The following is a 6,615-nucleotide window of genomic DNA, read 5'->3' as shown; positions in this document are numbered from 1 at the left end:
AACTTGCAAAAATGTTATACTGAATCCGTAAAGATAATGCATACTGCAACCTAGGCTAGTGGTGTACACTGAACTTGAACTTTACCAAAATTTATTCTTAATCTTCCACAAAGATACTGTAGCACAGTGGAAAAAAAAAGAAAAAACTAGCATGCCTGATAACACATAGTCAAGGAAAGAGTATTACACTATATTCTCAGCACAATTTTGATATATAATCAAAGCAAAAAAAAATAAATTTAAACTTCACTCTGGTGCATCTGTTTTTGATCTTTATTTCAGTATAACTTAGCAAAAATCCTTTCATAGAATAAAGCACACTGAAAATGGATTTCAACTTGCTAATCAATATTAAAAGCTTTCGAGCATCCTGCTGGCGTTGGAGGAGGAGCCATGAATGGGATTTTAATATTCATTTGATCACTCATTTATAGCAGTTGCTTAAATGTCTGTATCAATAAAGTGTTTGACTAAAAATAAAAAGTAGGTTGCCAGATTTCTAGCATTTTAAAAACTTTTGAACAAAATATTTAAAGCTGTTATGATAGACTTGCTTTTGCATTATTAACAAAATCAGTTTACAGAGCATAGATATTAATTTTACTAATTTGTTCAACATAGTCTGCATTTATAAGGCACTAAAGGTTCACTTTTTTTCTAGCCATTTGTTTTCAGCACTCAACTTCTATAGTCTAATTAGTAGGAAGAATGACAACTGCTTTGCTTAAGCATTTTCAGAATAAATTGTAAACTCTTTAAGTAGAACATGACCACATAATTTTGCTGGCGGACTGATTTTGTCCACTCTAGATGTGGACACAAAGCCCATTTCTGTATTCTGTGTACCGAGAGAGAAAAAACAAAACAAAAAACACTCTTACTGTAAGGCTAACAGTAAAATCAGCATAAGGTCAACTACAAAGTCTTAAATTTCTTAGTAAAGCATATTTTTGGTTCCCTGTCCTGTAGACCTGGTGCAGATAAGCCTTACTGAAATTAATTAATTTAATGGTCAGCCTGCAGTAATGAGCTTGGCCCATGTGTGGAACGGAAAGGATCTAGTCCTACCAATCCGTGTCTGTTCCCACTTGACTTGAGTGGGGAGGACGTATATAATCAATTAGGGTTAACCTGGCTAACGAAGGCTTGCAGGGTTGAGTTCTGCCGTTTGCGTGAACTATTCAGAAGTGGCTTACAGCCTTATAGAAAGAGTGTGCCAAAATGTTTCCTTTTTTTTCTTTTTTTTTGCAAAAATTAGAGCTTCTGTTAACTTAGAATTTGAAACTGTTTGAGATGAGATCTATTGGCTGGAAACATCTTTTGAAATTCAGTGATGAAGTTTACTATATTTCTGTTGATAAAAAGCTGTGGAGTAGAGACAAAGATTTACTTAAGGGAATCTTAAGCTTTTGGTGTCACTCAAACAAAATAATCAGAGTATATCTGCAATGTTTGCTTATTGATCAGGAACTCTCGAAAATGTAGAGCAGAAGAAACCCTCTGAAGAAATGTTTTAACAAGTCAGAGGTTACCAGAAGCTCTGAAAGACAGTTCAGAATATATTGCATCACATTTTCTGCTGTTGTCCAGAAATCGTCAAGTGTCAATTTTGTATTTTAACTCCTTCCTTTTACCTGACTATCAGGGAAGCGTGGTTGAGGCTGACCTGACATGTCATGATGTCGACTTGCTAGGTGGGGTTCGCAGGGGACATTTACCGTGGAGTTATCGGTAAGAGAACTTTCTTTCTAATTTTCTTCAATACGATCAAAGGGCTTTGGGTGGGGAGGAGGGAGGAGATAAACGCCAGGACCTGATCCCTGGAATCTTGTTGAAATCTGCCGTTACCGTGGAGAGATTCCAAGAGCTGCAGGTAACAACTTGATTTAAATCCATCAGGTCCGTGTCCCAGAGGAGCATGGCAGAGTTTTTCAACTGAAATAGAATTGAAAATAAAGATGATTCGCTGATATTACATATGCTTGTGCTTCAAAAGGAAAATGGATGCTATTTCAGGGATGTTAGAAGCATAAAAGGTTTTAATTGCTTGATTTTTTTCCCCCTGCAGTGAAGCTCCTCTTTAATGCTATGGGAAGGCTAAGAATATGCAGCACACTTTTTCAAAGTATAAGAACACTGATAGGAAATGTGCCTGAGTAAATCTGTACAAAATAATACAATTTCATCATAATAATAATTAAAAAATAGCAAAAAAAATGAATTTCCATCATATATCTGTTAATCGTGCTGACGCTTACAGAGCGCTTACTACCAAAACATTGCAATTAGAGCAAGGAGTAGTTGTTATATTTGGTCCCATTAGCAAATAACAAAAGCCAAAGAACAGTATTACAGCACTGCAGACCAAACTTCAAACACTTGAAAATGTTAGATAGGAAGAATCGTTCGTGGCATGTGCTGATCTTACACGTTTCTGACAGGAATGTCAAGAGTATTTTTTCTGATTATATCTTTATGCAGAGCTTTAAAAGGCACAGAGAAGCAGAAACAGTTTATTGGGCTATAGAAGCATTCTGAATTCAGTCATTCTTTATCTTGGAATTTTAATAACATGCCCATGCTAACAATCGCAGAAAATACAAAATACTACTGATGCATAGGGGTATTTGTAAGAGCTTCAGATTTAAAAGGGCTTTTAATTAATCACAGATGAACCTTGCTTGAAAACCTGAAAACACTTGATCACACAGTCTTTAAGGGTTTTTCATTGGAAAGATTTTTAAATATATCATAAGTACGAGGAGCTTTTAATGCTGGAATCTCAAATCTGTGTGGTTATGGAGACTGCTGAGATAAAGTCAGGTGGGACATGTTGAATTTGCTCAGGTGGGGTGTCTTCAAAATTAAGAAAATGGAGAGATTGTTATAGAAGAAAAAAAAGGCAATTGGATTCGTATTTGCACTGGTAGCAGTCCTACTTCTATAAAACAGAAACATCCTTCTCTTATCAGTGACCTTTTAGAACTTGAAACACAACATCAAAACATACTTCTATGGGTATAATCTGCAAAATTATTAAATGCAAAAAAAAAAGAAAAAAAAGAAAAAAAGGTGGAGCGTATACTACAAGTTCAGGCTTATTTTTCCTCCTCCTTAGGACATGTTACCATACAGCCATATAGTCTTACTCATTGCTTTTCCCATAGAACTTTCTATAGGGCTTTGTCAGTATAGCATACACCTTATTTATTTTTTTCCCCCTCTTCTTCAGTCTCTAAGAGAAAGTTTTATTCCCCTTTTAACTATCCATTGCATCAGTCCCTGCTTACATGACAGTATTCAGGCATACTTTCAGATGCTGCAAACTGGGCAGGCAGAAAACACATGCAGAATTCCAACTTCAGCAAGGACGTAATACAACCAAATTCAGTAATAGGAAAGAAAACTTAGTTCTGGAGAGCAGCCTGCCGTGTGAACCATGAACGGTGCCTTCTGGCTGGAAGTTCTCTGCTCTGTTCACTGCGATGCTACAGCTCCCTCAGGAAAAGAGAAGGTGAAGCACTCTAGGGGCTAGAAATCCTGTGATTTAAAAGTGGCAAATATGCGATAGAAGATGATAATGCATTTATTTGAGAACTGAATAAAGTTTGCAGTCAATAATTTTAATGCTTATTATCTTCGCTTTCTTGAAGGAGTTTTTGGTTGCAGGCTACTCATCAGAAGGATTTTTTAGAGAGAAAAAAACAGTGTTAGATGCCATGTGGAACCCCATTTTAAGTAAACAGGTTCTAAAACTAAATATTTTAAACAAGGGAGGTAGCGAATTAGTGTGACTCCTTACTGTAGTCACATCAAGAGTGAAGGATACCACAAAGGATAAGAAGTTTTGAATACATCCCTGTGTGTTTTCCACCAAAAGCGATTAATTGGCAATTAATTTTTTGGTTTGATCTCAGTCTCCGACCTTGTTTTTTGGGGAACGCTCTTTTCTCCTTTTCGTGCGGTTCAAATGCTGCAGTAGCAATACTGAGATCACAGGAGTTCCTCTGGCAGTACTGCACATCTCTGAAATTACAGGAAAATCCATTTATGAAATTACAACAGCTGGGAAGACCCTTTGCAGTAAGCTTTACTCTCCCGCAAATCTTTACTCTGTGACTTTTGCTCTGGAACGTGCAAAAGTCAAGAGTCATTTTATGCAGTTTATTTACAAGTTGTATTGAAATTCTGTTGATCTCAACATGAGAGCTGCTGTAGTTAAATGATTTTTCTCAGGTATTTTGGCTGAGGCAGATCTTCGGCTTGGAAGATGCCCATTCAAACAGCTGGAAAAGGTTATAAGAAGCAGGAAACAACCTTATAAGCTTACGAGTGTTACGGCCAGTTATCAGTCATTGATGCCAACTCTTACTATATAAAACACTAGAACTGAGAATAGCTGATTATTTGCATGAGAGAGTAGAAAATAGGCTTGCTCGAACCTGATGATTTTGTAATTTTTTATCTAGCACCTTCCCCTCTGCCTTGTTCAAGTAAGTAGCAGTATTAGCTGGTCAGTGAGTATGAAATGTGTATCCTAATCTTCCCTGCCTATCCTGTTTCCTTTGTGAATTTTTTGTGGCTTTTCTTTTTATTTCAAGTTGGAGGAGTGGTTGCAAATGAGTTCTGCTTCTCCTTGATTTTGAAGGTGTTGGAAAGAGGCAAGGTCCAACCTTCTAGAAAGGGTGGAAAAAACCTTACAGCTGAGGAAGTGTAAATCAGCAAGCCCATCATCAGTAGCTTGAGGGGTCCTGCTTTTGCTTAGATGGAAAATTGTCTCTTTTCTGCCTTCTGCACGAACATCACCCAAAAAAGAAGCGGTTCCACTGATCACTTCTCTGCAGATCGTAGTTATAGAGCTCTTTTGTGATCCTGCCTTGAGTGTACGGGAAGCAAACTGCTCTGCTGTGAGGATTAGGCTCTACTTCTTGAGACAGCTTTCTAGGTGCAAACGAATAAACTGTCCTTTTAGTTAAATGCAAAGTAAACTGCCCTGTGGAGATATTCTGACTGGTTCTATGTATTGTACATCAGGATAAGTTCTTATTTGCCACTTTGCAAGAGGCGTATGAGCCATCTGTCTAATCTGTTAGACAATATAATGTGTCCTCCTTAAATTTAGTTAAATTGATCCAAATGATCAGTATTAGTGCTGTGTCTAGAAGATCAAAGCAGTGTTCATCTGTTGTCTGGCTGCTGCTTTCGTTATAGCCCCGTGCCAGTAAAGGGCTAGTTCAGAAGGGGTTAGTTCTTGTCTGTCACCTTCTGATGAGCCTCTGAGATTCATCACGAGCTCCTGAACACGGGCAGAGCTTTTGGCAGTGTTCAGTGAAGGAAGGTCCTGGTTTTGCTTCTTGGGATAAATATGAACGTGCTTGGTGCCAATGAGCTACCCAGGGAAGTAATGTAGCTTGAGGAATCTTCCTGCTTGGCACAGGGTTTTATTGCATTTGAGCCTTTGCAGATAAACCCTTACAATGTACATAGTAAGTAAGTTGAAACCTAAACTGGGTGATGTTTTTACTTAAGAAGGCACTTTTCTATACCTTAATATCTTAAGAGCAAAGGAGGTTACATTTCCTTGGGCAAGCAAGTGCTCCAAAGAAGATCTCCTGTTTCAAAGTCTTAGTGACGTTCACAGACTAAATGGGGCTTTTGTTTACTTAGTAATCATTATTAAGAGTTTATTATGAGGATTTCCTAGTGTTGCTTACGGGAGGTATTTCCTTGAAGCACTGAGCCAGCCATATCTTAACTATGTTGACAGAACTGTAGCAACATTCTTCAGTGTCTTCAGAAGTGTTTATTATTAAAAATTGTTTTGGTTTGGCTTTCTTATTTGTACGTTTTCTGGGTGCAGATCTATTTTCCAGTTAACTGTCTTGTAATTGCGACTCAAAGCTGGCAACAGACGATTTTGGTGCCTTCAGAAGGTGGACTAGGTGCATCACAACTGATGCAGCCTGTAAAATTGGCTGATGTGGGCTGACCTGGGGGTGTAGGGGAACTGATAGAGCCCTTCCTCCGCCCTTTCCCAAAAAAAGTGCTCAAAATGTTCAGCCGTAAATTACTTCTTTTTAGTTTAGCAGTTGGAAGTACTTTACTATATGTCAAATTGTTAGGAGTGCTGATGCCTGCTTTCTTGGAAAAATTCTTAATCTACTACTTTCCTGAGAGACAGAGGGGATTAGACTGTATTGGGAAGAATTTAGGCTTCAGTTTATCTTAGCAATGCTAGATAGTAGGAAAAAAGCTATTTCTAATCTACTTCTTTTAATTTTTTTTTTCTTATAAATGTCAAATTATAACAGCTTACAAAAAGTTAAAACTATTTAAACTTGTGAGGTTGGGTCGGTTTTCTTAAATGGGCTTGGCTACCTCAACATTCTTTCAGAATTTTCCCATTTCTGTTAAATTGGCATGAAGTGCCTGCAGATCTCCTAAAAAGTGAGGAAAGCTCCTGCACCCAAATCCACAGCAGACTTCGCTCTGGGCATCACCATCTTCTGTATACAAGAACAGCAGAGAACAGTAGGTAGGTTTAAACCTGTCAGATTTATGGAGCAAACCACTAGGAAATGGAAAAACTCAAGAGCGTATGAACAGCTGATTCCT

The sequence above is a fragment of the Tinamus guttatus genome, unplaced genomic scaffold (assembly GCF_059628265.1).
Source record: "Tinamus guttatus ecotype Peru unplaced genomic scaffold, ASM5962826v1 Tinamus_guttatus_pri_ptg000397l, whole genome shotgun sequence".
Classification (NCBI taxonomy): Eukaryota; Metazoa; Chordata; class Aves; order Tinamiformes; family Tinamidae; genus Tinamus; species Tinamus guttatus.
The sequence above is the reverse complement of the archived record's forward strand: the minus strand, read 5'-3'. Positions refer to the sequence as shown.